The sequence below is a fragment of the Glycine soja genome, chromosome 14 (genome assembly GCF_004193775.1).
Source record: "Glycine soja cultivar W05 chromosome 14, ASM419377v2, whole genome shotgun sequence".
Lineage (NCBI taxonomy): Eukaryota > Viridiplantae > Streptophyta > Magnoliopsida > Fabales > Fabaceae > Glycine > Glycine soja.
The window spans coordinates 25,898,711-25,918,265 of record NC_041015.1 but is presented as its reverse complement, the minus strand read 5'-3'; positions in this window follow the sequence as shown (position 1 = coordinate 25,918,265).

The window sequence follows — 19,555 nt, the reverse complement described above, 5'->3', positions numbered from 1 at the left end:
ATCTTGAGTCTTGAATCTTGTTCTTGATTATTCTTGATTCTTGATTCTTGATTCTTGATTCTTGAAAACTTGAAACTTGAAACTTGAAACTTCTCTTGAATCTTTCTCTTGATTCTTGAATTGTTCTTGACTCAATCTTGAAATCATTCTCATGGGCTTTTTGTCATCATCTTTGTTATCATCAAAACACCTTGAATCAATCTTGATTCATCATCATGAAGCAATGAAGTTTTCTTCTACACAAGTGACAAGCTAAAGTGGTCACTCAAAAATGGTGTTTGCTTCACAGAGAAATTCAACCATATGAACTGAATATCATGGACTGCATCAATCAATTGATTTTCACAAACATGCAGCTTTTCAAAGATAAGAACATACACATTAGAGTCACAACTGAAATAAGCTAGTAAGGATGGCATATATCAAGGAAGGATCATCAACCACAACCTCATAGTCAATGTTTCACTCAAGCTTAATTGTTTAGGCTCATTTCATCATAAACAACTAACACAAGTCCCAACCTTTGCATTTCATCCCATATCATACAGCAATGAACACACAAAATGAATCCGAAGGACTTTCTAGGCTTGTAATTGGGTTAGGCTTCCAACAAATCATGGTTTTTCTAGGATTCAAAAGCTTAGGTTCTAGGAGAGCATTCATCCATAGATAAACCTTCTCTTTTTCATTCATTCACATCCCATACTTGCCTTTTATTTAGGCACTCAGCTTCATTTCATTATTTTGCAGCATACACACTTATTAATTTCATTTTTATTTACAGTTTTTTTTAACAATAAAACAGAGACATTATACAAAAATAGTGTGGGCACCCCCAAATTTGGAACAAATTTACCTTGATAATTACTCCCCCTAATTTGGGACAAATTTTCTTTGAACCACGCTTCCTATAGATGATGCTCTCCTCCAACCTAAGTCAAGGTAGCAGGAGAATAACATTGTATGGGCTCAGGGTTCAATCAATCAATAATTCATTCAGCTCAAACTGGGTACAAGGGATAATTTATTCAAGCACATTGTCAGCTTTTTGGCTAAGTGGCTATCACAATCAAACATGGCCTTCATCATCCAAAATTTCATGCATTCAGTCCATACTTCAGAGATTCACGCAAAAATCAGTACTAAATGATAGTCATTTCTCTCAAAATTTAAGGATCTCACCGGGATACGGTTAATGCATTCCTTCACAATCAATCTGACAAACTAACTAACATTTTCAGTCATACTTCCAATCACATGCTCATTCTCTTCTAATGGCTACAAGCTTCATCAAAACAGTTATCTAATCATTCCAATCCACTCAATTCATACAATTGCTCATTCAAATCATTCTCAAACACTCATTTCATACCAAACAACCCAGTGCATATCATTTTCAATCAATTCACTGTTCAAACATGCTTTTGGTACAAGCAAACAACTCAAAGTGTTGAAATTTAAATAACTGAAATTTAAAGAACTGAAATATAAGAACTGAAATTAAAATGACTGAACATAAATCATAAAATAACTGAAAATAAACTAAAATGTTCAAGATTCACAAATTCAAACATCCTGCTCATCCTGTGGCTAATCTTCATTAAGATCCAGTGCTGGAGCTGCTGATGAATCCTAGATAGGATGCTCTGGCTCTGTGACTGGTGTAGATGGTTAGGTCTCCTCAGGAACAGGTGCAGGAGATGGCTCAGGTATCTGATCTGTGGAAGTCCCCTCCTCCTGAGCCATGTATGCGTCTGCATCAAAATAAAAGGGCTCAGGAGGGGTGAGCTCATCTTCCTCCTCTGCTGTTGGCACCTCAGGAACAGGCTCCTGGGCTGCGGAGGCCCCACCCCCTCCAGAAGGAGAAGGCTAGGCTCCTGGCCAGGACACCTGTTCATTGAACTCATCCATGCTCATAATGGATGGCAAGCCCAAGCCCTGCAGGCTCTGCATGATAATGGACTGTCCCCTATGGATGCTCTAGAGCATGGAGTGCAGCATCTGTGGTGTGAAGGTAAAGTCTGATGGTCTTGTAGATAGAGGAGTTGGAAGTTGTATCTGAGTAGATGTTGGAGGAATAACTGGAGTCTGAATGGGAAGTACTGGAGTTATGGAAGAAGAAGGAGCTGGTGTCTCTGTTGCGGCTGAAGTAGTGGGGACCTCTAATCTCTTTCCCCTAGCCTTCCTTGGCCCTCTAAATGTCTTTGTTGGATCATCAAGATTCCAATAGTTCTTCTTAATATATGCCAAATTAATGGCAGGGCTCAAGTTCTCAAGGGATCTAGAATCTGGTTGGACTCCTCTGGCCTTGCATAGAGCTGTGATCAAGGCAGGGAATCCAAGTCTGGATGTATCATGTTGTGCAATAAGAGAGATATGGCGAGAGATGAGGTACCCCAAGTTCATATCCATCTTCATAATAATACCATAAATCAACTTGGCTCTGTCCAAGGTGACATCAAATGTGTGGGAGGTAGGAATGAGGTTAGAAAAGGAAAGAACGCTCCATGTCTGAGCTAGAGTGGTCATGTTCTTCCTCAGAATCTTCAAAGTCTTCCCATCAGCATTAAGCTCGAATCCCCTCCCTGGGATATAGAGCTTAGCAGCCAACTCCTGAGGATCAGGCCTTAGGAGTGCAAATCTAGAATAAGTACACAAGTTCTCCCCCTCTTCCAGCACTACAGGGGTCTTTAAGAATGTGTTTAAAGTATCCTCATCAAACTTCACTAAGTGACCTCTCACCCTCACCTGCTTAGGTGATTTATCCTTGGGGTCATAGAGGTTGGCATAAAATTCCTTCACAATGGCGATGTCTATACTGCTATCAGAAAAAATCAGTCAGCTTCTCATCCCAATGTCTTCTCTCGAGTTCCTCCTTGAACTCGTCAAACTCTGTGTAATAAACTACCACATTCCTCTCTGGTAATAGCTTGTGAGGCACCACAATGTCTGTATATCTCTCCTAAGCCTCTTGGGATGTGAACCTAGATCTATCAAATCTGGCTTGGGTAGGTATAGAGGGTGCCTTCCTTTTCTAAGATGTCATATGCAAAATATAAGACAAACACATGAGATTAGCACAAGTTATTTTCACAAAAACAAAAAAATAAAACTAAAATTTTGACTAAGCGCTTAGCGCAGCAGGCTGAGCTTAGCGCACCTTATGAAATTTTACTCAGGCGCCAAGCGTTGTAAGCTACAAAAAACATTTTTTTTCTACAAAATAGGCTTAGCGCACAGCTGAGCTTAGCCTAAGTCTACAATTTTCAAAACCAAAAAGAGTTGGAGCTTAGCGCAGCATGGTGGCGCTTAGCTCAGCCTCAACCAAATAACACTCAGGCTTAGCACACAGGATGCACTTAGCCTGACTACAAAAACTTAAAAGACAGTGAGAGAGTTGAACTTAGTGTAGCAGGGTGCTTAGCTCAACACACAACAAGGGCTTAGCGCACAAACCCGCTTAGCCTTACTCAAAGGAAAACTTACAGAAGCAATGTGGCGCTTAGCCGTACAGGTCAGGCTTAGCACTGAACAAAAATTTCTCAAAACCTTAATGTCTAAACACTAGTCCCACTTAGTGCACAGACACGCTTAGCGGGCTCATCACTTACGTTCATCTGTAGGGATGAACGGGCTTAGCGCGATATGGTCCGCTTAGCGTGTTCATCTAGAAATCCAAAAATTTTAACAACTGTGATGAACAGGCTAAGCGCACATGCACACTTAGCGCGTTCATCGCGATTTCTAGATAGAACCACAGGGGTCTTCACCCCTTTTCAGCCACATTGCCCCTAATGGGCTTCTAAGTTACCTAAAATCCTACATTGACTAGCCCTAAAACTAATAACCTTAACCTAACAACATATAACTAAGAAAACAAGAAGTCATCTATCCTAAGGTTTGAAGAATGAAAAATAAAAATAGGAATGTGCTAACTTACTTGAATTGTTCTTTGAAATGAAACAATGAAGATGCAGACAAGCAGTACACACGCAGCAGAAAGTTCACAAGTGCTCAAGGGTAAGAAGGTGTAGAGGTTTGGGTGCAAAGGTAACACCTAAAGTGCCTCTGCCTTTGATTTTTAAAAACTGAAATTCGTATGGTGCACTTAGCGCACAGCTGTGCTTAGCGTGCCAACGTGACATTTGAGTTTAAAACCCAAGCGCTTAGCCTAACCTCTCTCTAAGCCCAACTTGAAGTTGCAAAATCCCGCAAGCATCTGGGGCTTAGTGCGGCAGGCTGCGCTTAGCACTTACCATGAAGATGTGGGGCTTAGCGCAGTGATGTGCGCTTAGCTGAACTATTCAACCAACCAATCAGGGGTCTCTGCACTTAGGGCGAGCAAGCTCGGCTTAGCACGTGAAGACTGAGCGCTTAGCGCAGGGTCTGCACTTAGCGGGTAGACAATTGCAAAAAAATTTCTCAGTCTTTTTCTGTCTATCTCTTCACACAAGCTTAAAAACCCCTTGTTCATTACTAAACAAGCTGAAATTAATCATAATCACAAGCAAGATATCCTAACTACATGCAAGAGATAAGAATGAAAAATAGAAAAGGGAAAGAAAAACTGGTTGCCTCCCAGTAAGCGCTCTTTTAACGTCACTAGCTTGATGCATCGTCCTATTATCCAAGATCCAAAAGAGTTCCTACTTCAAGGACCTTCTTCTTAGGTCTCTTTTCCTCCATCACATGCAATTTAAAATAGACATTTTGGCTAGGTGAGTCTTTGTCCTCATGGAACAAATCAAAGCTGATCTTCTGATCTTCTATGCCCATCTGTAGTATCTTCTTTCCCATGTCTACCACGCAACTTTCAAAAGACATGAATGGACGGCCAAGAATGAGAAGAATGTTAGCATCCTCTTCTATATCTATGATAACAAAATCAGCTGGAAATATAAGGTGTTTAACCTTCACCAAAACAACTTCAATGACTCCATATGGCCTTGTAATGGAGCGGTCAGCTAACTGGAGGGTCATGCGTGTAGGCATTATCTCTATCTCTCCAAGTCGTCGACACATGGAAAGAGGCATTAAATTGATACTAGCTCCCAAGTCTATGAGAGCTTTGCCTACAGCAACCTCACCAATAGAACACATTATCACGACAACTCCAAGATCTTTGTGCTTGGGTGGAAGAATGCGTTGAATAACAACACTACAATTACCTTCCACAACAATTCTGTCACTATGGATGTATTGGTTCTTCTTGATTAACATATCCTTCAAATATTTGGCATAGAGGGGCATTTGCTGAAGTGCTTCTCCAAATGGCAAAGTAATTTCCAGTTTCTTGAAGATATCAAGAAATCTAGCCAAATGTCGTTCTTTATCTTTCCGGGAGGGTACCAATGGATAAGGTACCTCCTTGCATTCAATAGGAGTAGTCTCTTTCTTCTTTTCTAAGTTAGCCTCACTCTTGCCCTTCTTCTTTTCAGTCTCAACAACCTTCTCTTTTTGTTTTTATTTTTCAATTTTTTTACTTTTTCTTCTTTTTCTTTTGTTTCTTTTTCTTTTTCTTTTTCTTTTTCTTCCTTCTTCTTTATTTTGTCTTGAAAATCTCTTATTGGTGTCTCTTATTCTTCATCACCTTCTACTTCCTCAACAATTTCTTCAAGTTCAACTAAATCATCAACCGGTTCCAGTGCCAATTCATCAGCCAGCTGTGGTTTAACTCTCCCCACCTTCTAATAAGCTCTACTTTCCTCCGCTTGAATCGCCATTTTGCTTCTAGTCATCATAGCTTTGCACTCTTCTTTAGGATTTTTCTCTGTGTTTGTTGTAAAGTTGTTTGATAATCTTTCAGCTAATTGCTTTGCAAGCTGGCCCACTTGGACTTCCAGATTCTTAATTGCAAACTCAGTGCTTTTTTGGTTAGACATTGGCACTTGCATGAATTGAGCTAGAGTCTCTTCTAGCTTTGTGGTTCGGTCATAGAGACTTGGCATCTACTGTTGTGGCCTTGTAGATGAACCACCCTGGTCTCTGTTGAATTGGTTACCAGGGTGATTTTGCCACTGTCTCTGCTGTTGATACTGTTGGTTGTTCTGAAATCCTGAAAATCCACTTGTATTGAAATTGCCTCTGGGTTGATTCCCCATATAATTGACTTATGTGCAATTTGCTCTTCATTAGGGATACAACATCCAAATTCATGAGCTCCACCACAAATTGTACATCCTGCAACCTGTAAAATAGAAGAATGTGAAGTTTGTGCAGAATGAAGTTGAGTTGGCAACTTACTTAGTGTTTCTGTTAGTGTCTCTAGTTGCTTGGACAACAACTTGTTTTGTGCCAATAGAGCGTCTTGTGATGTTAGCTCCAATAAACTCTTCTTGGTAGGAATGTGGGCTCGGTCTCTCAGAATGGCAATGTCACTAGCAACCATGCTTTCAATTAAGTCCATTGCTTCGTTAGGGGTCTTCATTTTGATCTTACCCCCAACTGAAGCATCCAAGAGCAATTTAGATTGTGCTCTCAACCCATCTATGAATATGTTGAGCTGTATTGGTTCTGAAAAACCGTGAGTGGGAGTCTTCCGCAATAAACCTCTGAATCTTTCAAGTGCCTCATTCAACGATTCATCTGGAAACTGGTGGAAGGAAGAGATGGAAGCTTTGCCTTCTACAGTCTTCAATTCAAGGAAGTACTTCTTTAAGAACTTTTCTACCACTTCATCCTATGACTTCAGACTGTTTCCTTTAAAAGAATGAAGCCATCTCTTAGCTTCTCCAGATAAAGAAAATGAGAATAGACTCAACCTGATTGCATCCGCAGGCACACCTGTGACATCCTGGAAATTTCTACCCGGAATTTTTGAAAACGATGTATTTTGAATGATTATATATATAAGTATTATTCAGTGTATATGCCTATATGTTCTTAGTAGAAGTAGGAATAGAGGGGGCAAGATATGTGGGTTAGGCTAATTAAGGAAGAGAAATCCATAACTGCGAGGTTATGGGTTAATTCTTAATTAATTAGTTTAAAAATCATCGTTTTGCGTGCGACTTAAAATTTAACAAAACCAACCTCTGAACCACGCTCGGGGTTTTATTCTGAGCGTTTTGATATATATATATTGCCTACTTTCGAAAACTGGCCCCGACGGACGCAGAGAAACACGAGGAACTGGAACCAGAGAAACGGCACACAAACCGAGGCAGGATTTTAGCGTTTCAAAGGTCAGATTTTTCTCACTTTTTGTGGCTGAGTATGGGTCACAATCAAAAGAGAAAGTGGGCCCTTTTTGCCCCACTCAAATGGAGACATGTGGCATAGCTTAAATAAAATAATAGAAAAAGAGAAAACCCTTTTTAAAACCAAAAAGCATCTCTCTCTCTCTCCTCACTCAGCCCAAAAGAAATTTCAGAAGCTCTCCCTCTCTCTCACGCAGCCTTCTTCTTCTTTTCTTCCTCCACCATTGTTGCCCAACAAAGCTCCAACCTTTGGCCATCATTTCTGCTCCAAATCGCGAAAGGAGGGCATTTTCGGAGTCGTGAAGTGCGTGTCTACGAGTGGGACTTCAAAATTTCAGGTTTGGGTGGACTTCTTTCTCCTTTGATTTTCGTGGGTATGGGGTTTTGGGAGATATGATGGGTAGTTTTGCTAGTTTTCTGCTTCATGATAGTTATTTGTGAAGACTCTTGTTGAAAGCTTGTTGAACTTGCCATGTTTGGATGAGTTAAGTTTACCCATTCAGTTTTAGGGTTTTTATGAGGATGCTTGTGATGTTTATGTGCTGAAATTGCTTATGGAAAACTGTTAGAGATGAAAGGTAGAGTTAACCTAGGGTTAGAAAGTGAGAATGTGGTGTTATGAGTGGAAAAAAAAAAGAGTGAGGCTTTGAGAGTTGAAAGGCTAAATCTGGATTTTGTGGTAAATGGAGGTTAAAATGAGTTAACCCTAGCTTGAAATGCCATTTAGAACATGTGAGAAAGGTTAGGCTGAGTTAGAGAGAAAAACAAATGACCAAAGTGAACAAAGAGCCATTTCTAGGGTAAATTTGGGTGTTGGAGAGTCAAATTTTGATTCGATGAGATTTTAGGTGTAAATCCGGTTTGAGCAAGTTTAGATAGATTGATGTTATAGACTTGTGTGAGGTGAGAGTTTGTTCCAAATTTACCTCATTCTCAATTTCACTTCTCAAACCTAGAAAACCCATTGAATTGAGGGGTGTTGGACACCTAGATTCTGTGTTGTTGTGCTTTAAAGCTTGATTTTGGTTTAGACATGATTGATACATGATTTGGAACTTGTAGGATTTGATTTGGGCAAGATTGGATGAGAGGAAGTGTGATTTTCGAAATCTGCACTTATGCAGAATTTTGCTGTCAAATAGGTGCAGCAGAATTTTGGCTTTGTGCAGAAAAATGCTTGTGTGTGGTGGGCTGTGGAAAGAGTAGTACAGAATGAGTTCTGGATGTTTGCTAGTAGATCCCAACGGTCACAATGTAGGCTTAAGTACTAGAGACTTCCAGTAAAATTTTCGAGTCGATCCAACGGTTAACAAATTGGAACGAAGGAATTGTTACTGGGGTCTTTAAGTAAGAAAAGCTATGGTTTTGGTTGGTGTTTTGGGTAGAGTTTTCTGCCTTTGCCCTGTTTTGCTTGGCTGTGATAGCTTGTGCTGTTTGAATTTTGTATTACTTTGATGTTGGGGAAGCTTGGGAGGATTGATGGGGACCCGGTGTTGAGAGAAACGAGGATATGGGCTACGTGGGAGTACGTGAGCTCAGTTGGAGGTGGGCAACAGGGGATGGTGGGTTTATGCGCGCTTTGTGGATGTGGAAAACTTGTTGTGCACCATCGCCCGACCGCCACCTAGTACCACATGTGATGGGTACCCCATAATCCTACAAGCTTGAGATGAGGAAGTGTAGAAGGGTGAAACTTCCTGCTTTTATTCGTTGACCACAGAGTGGTACCTGGAGATATGTCGCGGGGGTCAGGAGACCTTGGGGACGTCAGGTGGGGTGCTATTGCCCAAAACCAAGCTTGACCAATCCCGACCCAACCCGGGCATAGTCGGTCAGTGAGAACCTGTGATGTACCTAAACAGGCGAGCTCCTGGCAGTCAACAGATAAAAGGAACAAAGACCACAAAGCAAGGAGGCTTGTGGTGGCTGGCCAGCTGTGAATCTTGTGTGATATATGGGTTATGGCCTCTGGTAATCGATTACCAAGGGTGGGTAATCGATTACAAGGCTTAAAAATGAAGACAGGAGGCTAAGATGGTCTCTGGTAATCGATTACCAAGGGGGTGTAATCGATTACCAGGCTTGAAAACGAGGTCAGAAAGCCATGAGGGCTTCTGGTAATCGATTACCAAGGGGGTGTAATCGATTACCAGGCTTAGAATTGAAGGCAGCAGGTTGTAGAGGCCTCTGGTAATCGATTACCAGTCTGTGTAATCGATTACACAGAGGAATGGGTCACTGGTAATCGATTACCAGGTATGTGTAATCGATTACACAGTGCCTCTTTCAGGTTTTCATGTCCTGAAGCTGTGTGATTCGAGTTTGGCCTCTGGTAATCGATTACCAAGGCTGTGTAATCGATTACCAGAGATGAAAAGCCTTGAGATACCCCTTTCACTTGCATGTAATGGTTATGAGAAGCATTGTGTTGCGGCATAGTTAGATTCTTGTGAAAGAGTCTACCCCTTTCTTTTCTTTCTTGTAGATCGTGATGGCGGCGCAGCTAATCCATGATCGAGTAGAGATGGAGTGCCTAGAGGGAGCCTGGGAGACCCTCGAAGACAACACGAGGTGCCGATTTCGGGGCACTATTCGATTTACAGCGACTTCTTTGGTGCATCCAGATGAACCCGTGCGCACGCTTCAGCGCACTGTGGAGTGGATACTACCCACGCCTACACCATACCGTCTAGTGGAGCCAGTCCAAGTGATCGAGGTGACGTCATCCGAGGAAGACCCAGAGGAGGATCTCGAGGAGCTACCTCCCGAGCCTGCTGTGGATGCTCTTGACTTTCTAGAGGGTGATGAGGACCCACTTCCTGAGGTGGATTCTCCCGAGGACGTCATGTCGGCATCCGAGGCAGACTCTACGGAGGATAGTGGCCCGAGAGAGATGGTGGCCATTGGAGGCTCTTCATCATAGTGGACAGCTCTTCGGACTAGTTTTATATACTTTCTGAGGGTAGGTGTATCTAGGATTGACTGTTAGGTTTACTCTTTTGTTTTTGTATGGGTAGACCTGATGTATAGGAATTTGATGATTGTATACATGTGGCTGAAGCCATCACTGTGGACACCTTTGCTCTGGATGACACTATGTATTTTGTAAAACTCCCATATTTTGGACAGCTTTTAAATGATGAATGTATTTATGATCAATTTTGTTATTTGAAAAGAAAGCATTAGCAACTTTATTTGTAAAAGAGTTTATCGACTGTATTTTATTCTTTTATTTTCACGTGACGACCTAAAGTAATGGCTGGTATATTCTTTCTTTTGAAACAGCAAAATAGTTTAGAGATTATGAGCGGTAAGAAAGAAATGACTCCGAATAGAGTTGTGAACTGGTCATTCAGGACTCTATAGTGAGGATTTTCCTTCTAAACCTAGTTATGGTGAAAAGAGAAAGAAATGAAAAAGAAAAAGAAGAAAAAAAAATTACCATGGTTTTCGTTATTTAAATCATTACCATTAAACCAGTCATTATTTTGGGGACGCCATAACACCCGCCAACTTAATAGTATTGCATATCTCTATATAGGTGGCTAAGTGAGAATAAGGGCCTTCATTGGGTAGACCATGAAACAAATTATTTTGAATCAGCTGTATCAATGAAGGAGGATATGTAATTGTCTGAGCTTGAACTTATGGTTGTGCAATACTGGTGAAAAATTGTGGCACAATAGAACTTGAATAATCCTCCAGGGTTACTCTTCTTGGCTCTTTAGCCATGATTGTATGTTCAACTGGTTCTATATGAGAATGCTCTGCAATAGGAAAACTAGAAGATGCCTCAGAAGATCAAGGTTCTTCTTCTGGAGTTGCTGCTGCTTCTAAATCTTGCAAAAAATTTCTGATTCTCTCTAAATTATGCCTTCTACAGGTGGCGTTAATTTCCAAATCGATAGGAATCAAATCACCTGCAGTAGATCTTCTTTGTATACAAGAAAACAGAACAACAATTATCCAGTGCAAAAGAACAATGAATGTATGGTAACTAAAATATGAACAAAAAGAATAAATGAATTAAAGAGAAAAATATAAAGCAATGCCGTAAAACTGAACTAAACTCTTCTTGAATCTAGTTCCCCGGCAACGGTGCCATAAATACTTTCCTGGATTTCCCCTCCAGATACTTTTTGGTCCACTTTTTTTTATACAAATATGCTCAAGGGAAATCCGATTTGTTGGAAAGCACACTGAATCATCAAGTATTTAAAATTAAAATGGATGAATCTGAGTATCGAACTCAGGGAACTAGTCTTAGACAGGGTTAAATTCATAAATAAGGCATTGTTGAAAGAAACATTGATAATTGATGATTTGGAACAGAATTAAAATAAGTCTAGGCTAAAAACAGTAAAAAAAAATGCAAGTAAAAATTGACAACAATAGGTAAAGATGTTGGGTCTTTCTAACAGACCAGCTGGTGTATATAAAGATATTTCTCTAATCAATCATGCTTTTTTGTTCTATGTTGTAGCCTAAATTACTAAACCTCAATCCCTAGTTAGACTGAATCAATCCAAGCTTTGCCCTCAGATCCCTCTTGTTGGACTAGGCTTAATTTAGACAGCCCTCCTAGGTTTAGACTAACTTAAACTAAGCTTCATCCTTAGATCCCTCTTGTTGGACTAGACTTATCTTAAATAGCTTACGAAAGTTTAGACTAATTTAGCCTAAGCTTTGTCCTCTAATCCCTCTTGTTGGACTAGACTTAGACCAAACAGCATTATTGTAACAGCATACTTAAAACCAAAACTTAATCCGCAGATTCCTCTTGTAAGGCTAAGTTTCAATTCTGCTTCATTCAAGTTCTTAGGCAACAATACATTTCCCAATGCTAAAGTCACCTAACTATGCACACAAATGGGTGATCAGACCAAGAGCATACGGAATTTAAGCACTGAAAGAAGCATTGAACACAAGAAACACAATCAATTAGATGTTAAAATAATTACATCAGCTGTTCTTTAGAAATCCCCAACAAGGGTGTTTAGCCAGCCATTATAGAAGAAACCCTAACAATAATGAGCTTACAAAACCTAGGTATATCTGCAAAAGGTGCTCCTCTTGCTGCCTCCAGAGCTCTATTCCCGAAATAGGAATTGAGGTGTTCTTTGGAATGTTGTAAAATTTGTGTAAAAGTTTTGTACCCTAATTCTGCACAAGACAGGCTTTAAATAGGCTCTAAATTCGCGACGTTGTGCTTAGCGCCACCCTCGTGCTTAGCGCGAGTAAATGGATTTGAGCTTAGCGCATGCCGTGCATGGAGCCTGGCTGAAGACAACTGTTGCACTTAGCGCACTGATCTCATGCTTAGCGTGCGGCCTTGATATTGATGCTCTGCCAGATTCTTCTATCGCGCTAAGTGCGCTGAAGCTGCGCTTAGCGGTGGATGCGCGCTTAACCCACTTATGAGTTAAAGTCAATTGTTACTTTTAGCACTTCATGACTTAGCCTCTTTTTCACCTGAAATTGCACATATTTCATCATTAAATCCAATGGAAATATTCTAGAGACAACTTTAACCATAAAAAAAGATTTATTTAAAAAATCACTATAAAATAACCATAAATTGGGGAAGCTATACAAGTTTTGGAAAATGTTTTCTATACAAAAGTTAGTTGTATAAGACGAATAACAAGTAGTAATTCATATTGTTTTGGTGGGTCGGATATTGGTATGAAAGGCAATGTTCTAAAAAATGAAAATTGAAGAATGTGAGGTTTGTAAGGTCATCAGCAGACTCAGTTAGGAATATTGGGTCACTTGGTAACAATCATCTCACTGAGGTAAAGGAAAATGGTGTTAATGGAGATGGCCAAAAGAATGGAGCAAACATTCGAACCAGTGACAAAAAACATGCCAAGGTTTATCCAATGAAAGCTAGAAATGGCATTTTAGACAACAAGATTGACTACTTGGAAAACAAGATAAAGATGGTTGAAGGAGAGTTAAGAGAAATTGCTACTATTGAGGCTGCTTTATATTCAGTAGTTGCTGACCATATGGCCTTGACAACAGGACTAATTGCGTTGGAGAGCAAAACATTTTCATGTTTCACCTTGGCAGTGGTACTTCTAACGATCAAGGATAAGCTATTCCAAGATAAGGTTACTGCTGGAAACACTCACTTAAGGTGGATAGGACTTTGAAAACAGAATGGTGACCCATTTTGTAGAGGAATTTAAAAAGAAGAACAAAGTGGACATTAGTCACAACCCTAAGGAGGTTCAGAACTGTGTGTGAGAGGGCAAAAATAACATGGCACATGCATGGATAATTTTAGTCATTAATATATAGAAGCTTATGAAAAGGTTTAGCCAAAGACTGTATTTTCATTTGTCTATGGTCCAAGGAGTTACTTCACATATAAAGGAAAAGGAAAATATCTGAATGGAAACATCATTGAAACATGTTTAGAAGTATTAATAAGATATTTTCACTGCTAGATCAGCAGACCTAACTAATGACATGATTTTCTTGTTACTTGTTTCACGCTGAATTTGAAGTTGTATCAAAGTCATGACTTATTAGTCAGTATAATGCTATAAAATCTGCAATAAATTAAAACTATTATGGTTTATAACTATTTGAGGCTTTCTCTCAGTCATCCAATCTTGTTGAACCTAATAGGATGACTATGCCCTGATGGGAGAAAAAAAGGCGAAGAAAACAAACAGATGAACTTTTCAGGTACAACCATTAATCTATGTGAATATCAAAGTAAAATAATAGATACACTTATGAGTTTTGTGGCCTCAGTTAATAGATAAACATAGTAAAAGGGTAAAACCATCATAAATTAGTTGTTTGATAATTCACCATGTACTAAACCTTCACAAAAATTTTGCCCAAGTAAAACTAATGGTCCAGATTATGCCATATCTCATAATTTGTGCAATTATCTTTAGCTAGCAAAATCTCTGGGTAGCAAAATCCACTATGAAAAGAAACAACATATTTTTAAGACAAAAGAAAACAATACTCACTGACAAAAACCAATTCTTATTTGGAATAGCAGCCCAGTATATGAGAAGATAGATCAAGTGATAGTAATAGAAAAGGCTAAACAAAACCCTTTAGGAGAGACATATATACAACAAATAGTAAAAAAATTCCTTAGAAGATTCAATTTCAACAAACATAGTTTAAGAGGAGGAACTAAACCCCTCTTCAACATTTTTTACAATCACATGCATGCATCATACTATAACATGTATCATCTACTGCTAATTAACAATCAGTTCACTACTGCAACATATAGTACCATATATCTAAAGGAGGAATCCAAATTACAGTATTTGAAACATATCATCTAGATATTGTAGATAGAAATTAAAGATCAATCACCCCAGGGAGGAAGTATACCTGTGCAATTAGAAACCAAAAAGAAGCACATAGACCATACCAGTCTTCCTACCCTGCCATTTTGTACACAAACTGATGAGTATGAATCTCAAAATTTGTACACAAATTGATGAGCACTAGGTATCTATGAATTAAAATGACAAATTCCATTAGCAAATATTCATTGCACAAAATGACAAATTCCGTTAGTGAGTAATTAATATAAATAAGGAAATTCTAATGAACAATGATATAGAAATATACAAACTTCTATTCTTTCTCATCTTATCTAGAGGCCTTGGCCCTCAAACCCAACTTTCTTTTCTTGTTCCCTATCAAATGAAGTAAACCAAGTTTTTCCAATTTTATATGCCTCATTGTTCCCTGAATCATTCAGATTTCAATTATACTTTAGTTTATGTTATTTTTTCCAAACAAAGGATTTGGAATCAAGCATTTTCAGAAATTGCACTGCAATCAACTACACTAGACACACCAAACCCTTTGCCATGGTGCTATACACACTAAGAGGGTATTGTTTTATGCCAAATATATAACACAATTAAGGAGGTTGCGGTAAATTTGGATTCTTGGTCAAAGGCCTATGAAGATATCACATTGTCCTACATTTCTATGATGAATAATCACTGTCATTTCTGCAATTTGAGGGGTATTGTGCTTCGAAATATGATATGAGACTCTTGGTTAAGAGCACACGAGTAATATAAGGACTATTATGCAGCACTTTATTTGAGGAACAGCTGGGGAAAGCTTCTATCTATTCTTGTAGTTCCAAGGGACATACTTTCACCCTCTAGTGTAAGTGTGACAAGCCAAGACTTGGAAAACAGACTAAATGCTTTCAATCTAGCTTTTGATGAAAGGTACAAGAAGCAATCTAATTGGGTAATATCCGATGAGATCTTGAGGGAAAATGTATGCAAGCATTTGGTGGAAGGTATTATACCAATTTATAGGGCCCATGTCAAGAATTATTGTTTGTCAATAGAAAATGATGCTAAGGTTGACAAGTATATGAAATATATGGCACAAAGTTTGGAGAACAAGATTGGGTCTCTGTTTCAGCCAAAGCAGAGGAAAGGTAGTAGCATTAAAAAAGCACACTCGATTAGTAAAATAAACTCTATAATGCTTTTCCTTGTACTTGCAGTTACAGACTTGACTCTAGCTGCTCTATAATGCTTTTCGCTTGACTTTAGCTGCTCTATAATGTTTGGACAACTACTACTACTACTACTACTAACAGTTACAGACCTGACTCTATTGAATCTGTATTGATAACTTTGCCTTCAATTTCATCAAGTATAGTCAATGCCAGAATGGAGAAACAGGTAGTTCTATCTAGCTCTGTACTTGGTCTTGAGATTCTGAAGCTAAGTAAACATTAATTCTTGTGCAAAACTAAACAATATCTAGTCAGTCAAATGGGATGTTTCCCTTAGTACTATGGCAAAGGGTTTGTTATGACCTGTAACACCCTGATATATATATTTTATTAGTTATTATAATTGATGTTTGATTTTATTTGTTGTGTTATTTTATCCATGTTTTATTTTAAAGGAGGTTAGTTTAGTTATTAGAGGGGTGTGGGTATTTAAAACTCTAGCTTCTCCTGGAAGCCTCTCAAGGAAACTTCTCAAAGAAGCCTCTCGAGAAAAGCTTCTCAAGGAAGCTGTCTGGAGCTGTCTCGGTCAAAGCGCCATCCTGCATTAGTTAACCGTTGGATCTTCCCGACATTTGGTCTGCGGGTTCATAGGGCAGATGTCCATGATCTGACCGTTGCGATCTACGATATGTATTCTGGTGTGTGTGAAATGCTTCTTTTCCCGAGAGCAGAAGCACTTGAGTGTTTCAGACTTTGCTTTTCGTGTAGCCTTAGAAAAACACCATTTCCTTCTCCTTCTTTCTTCCAAAATCATTTCCAACATCCCAAGCTTCTTCTCCACCACCCACAACCACCGATGGTCACCATGAACCACCGTTGTTCTCCGTTGAAACCCCACACCGAGAGGAACCCTTCAACCGAAGCGGAATCTTCCAAACTTGCCTTGCGGTTTCAGTTGAGAACGAAGTCCCAGTCTGACCTTCGTGGTTTTCCTTGAGGTAACCGTGATTATATTCTTGCTCCTTGTTAGTTTCAGCTTGTCTTTGCATCTTTTCTGACTTTGGAACCACCATTATATGTTTTGCGCTTCCTTTGAAAAACCCTAGAAAAAGAGACTTTGTAAATGTTATCTTTTCATGAAATAGGTGTTATTTTCATGACCTTCACTGAACCCCGGTCACATTGGCATGATTGGAATTTCCAAATGATGTTCCTTTTCTAAAATCCGAAACGCCCTAGAGCCCTTTACGTTTTGACAAGGGTTTTGACTCAAAATATTGTCACTAGCTTTATTTCTAAAATCCATAGTAATTTCCTTCGTTTTGGCATAATAGAAACTCACGTTGGACCAACAAGCGTGAACGAAAAAGAGGTCTCTAATTGGCGCAAAGAGAAAACCGACGGGAAGCTCACAATAGGTGAGGGGAGCTTATTATAAGATTTACCGTTCTGACACCATAGTTAGGGTCAGGGAACCTAGCTATGAGAATATCTGCCTGTCCCTGTTGCATGTTGATTTTCTTTCAAGAAAAACTACGTTTTTAACTAATGGGATGTGATACATTTGATATTGATGTTGCATGCTGATTTTCCCTTATAGAAAACAATGTCTTTAACTAATGGGATGTGATATAATTGTTATTGATGTGCATGCTGTTTTTCTTTAAGAAAAATTATGTTTTCGACGAATGGGGTGCGATATATCTATTGTTGATGAATAAAATTATTGTCTCCATTTGACTTGTGTTGTTTGAAGACCTGGGGAGTGTTAACCTCAGGCATGAAAAATATATGTACATGCGAAATGCGATTTACCGTTGATGTTGTTATTGATGACTTTAATTGATATGTGGTGATGTTGATATTTATGATGATATTGATTTGAGATGACGTTGCCAATGAAGATCATGTCAACATGAATTGATATTATTATTGATGATTATGTGAATATGAAATGAGGTTGTTGTTGTTGTTGTTGATGATGACGTCATTGAGATGAGATGATGTTTATGTTGAGAATGATATTGAAATGGAATGTTGATGATGTTGGAAATGCATTGACATGTGCATGTTGTGTATGTTCATGGGGGGTGCATTGACCTTGTCGGATGTCCCTGTTGGGGGAAATAGAGTGGTTAAAGAATTTAAGCATTTCTGAGGGGATGCTTAGGCACTTTAATTCATCCATGGTCATTGTACTTGATGGTGCCCATGTTTCATACGTTGGATGTTGTGTATGTTCGTGGGTGGGTGCATTGACCTTGTCTGATGTCCCTGGTGGGGCAAATAGAGTGGTTAAAGAATTTAAGCATTTTTTAGGGGATGCTTAGGAGCTTTAATTCATCCATGGTCATTGTACTTGATAGTGCCCACGTTCATACGTCGTATGTTGTGTATGTTCATGGGGGGTGCGCTGACCTTGTCAGATGTCCCTGGTGGGGGAAAATAGAGTGGTTAAAGAATCTAAGCATTTCCAAGGGGATGCTTAGGCGCTTTAATTCATCCATGGTCAGGAACTTGATGGTGCCCATGTTCATGCCTCATATGACATGGGAAATAGTATAAACTTTTCCAATAAGTACTTGTAGTTCCTTATGTGGAGGAATACTTGTACTAGGGGGTGTCTTACTCGATTTGGAACTCCCTTGAGACTCCGGCTGATCATCGTAATGGGGGAGTTACCTTACGCGTCAGGGTGGCCTCGACACTTACAACCTAGTTTTCCTAAGTGAGAGTGTCATGCGACACGCTTAGGCTATTTCCTTGGTATTGGTTGATGGTACATACCACATTCCATCTGAGAGTTGAGGTCAGGTACATGCATCATTCTGTGTAGCATTGATTGAATCCATGGATGGATGATGAGTAATTGTTGAATGTGGATGTTGAATAATGAATGTTGTGTAAGCTCATAATGCTTGCTTATGTTTCTTGCTAATTATGGTTATTTGGATTTGATCATGGTTCTTTTTATAATGAAGTCACCCTTGCAATTTTGTATCGTGTGGTTGATACCTGTGATGATCGCGAATCTTGTTCGTGGGAGCAGAATGACAGCAGCAGGGTGCAGGGAGTAAGATTTCGGTGAGGAGCCGCCGAGTCGACGTGATGACGTTGGCATTATTTTGGGAGAGAGAGTTGTGTTTTGTAATCAACTTCTCCATAGTTGGTTTTCAAGTTTTATTTTGTTGAGTTAAAGATGTAAATCTTAGATTTTAATTATATGTATGAACATATTTAATTTCCATTATGTACATGACGTGTACCGAGTTACTATTCCTATATAATTATATATTCACTTAAGTAATGGCGTGTTGTTGGGTGAATGTGTGGCAAGACAAAAATTATCTTTATTTTCATAAGCAAAAGAAAAATTAAGGGAGTTTTTTTTAAAAAAATTGAATTTATCGCAGTTTAGGATGGTGATATCGTAGCGACAAGGTGGGTCGTTACATTTAGTGGTATCAGAGCAGGTCGAACCTTTCGGCCAGTGATTGTGAGTCTGCTATGTTTTTCTGTGCATTCTCTGGTTGCTTTGTTGAATGCTTGATGTTTGCAGTTTGCTATTAGGACTTACTCACTTGTTGTGTTTCCATGAGTTATAGAGATTTGATTGTTGTAGTCATATGAGATTTGTTTTTCTGATGTCTGCTATACCATGAGTTTCAATGTCGTGTCATGGGTTATCAGACTGGCCATTTGTATAATTTGTGAAGGGCAATGGGATGACATGGCAAGCAATCAGAAAATACAAATGATGGAAAGTGGGTGTTAATGTCTCGAGGCATCACCTCTTAAAAGTAACCAAGTAGGAACTTGTGATGGTTGTGATTTTGGTGTTGTTCTTTTGTTGTGTGCATTCCTTCCATATCTAACT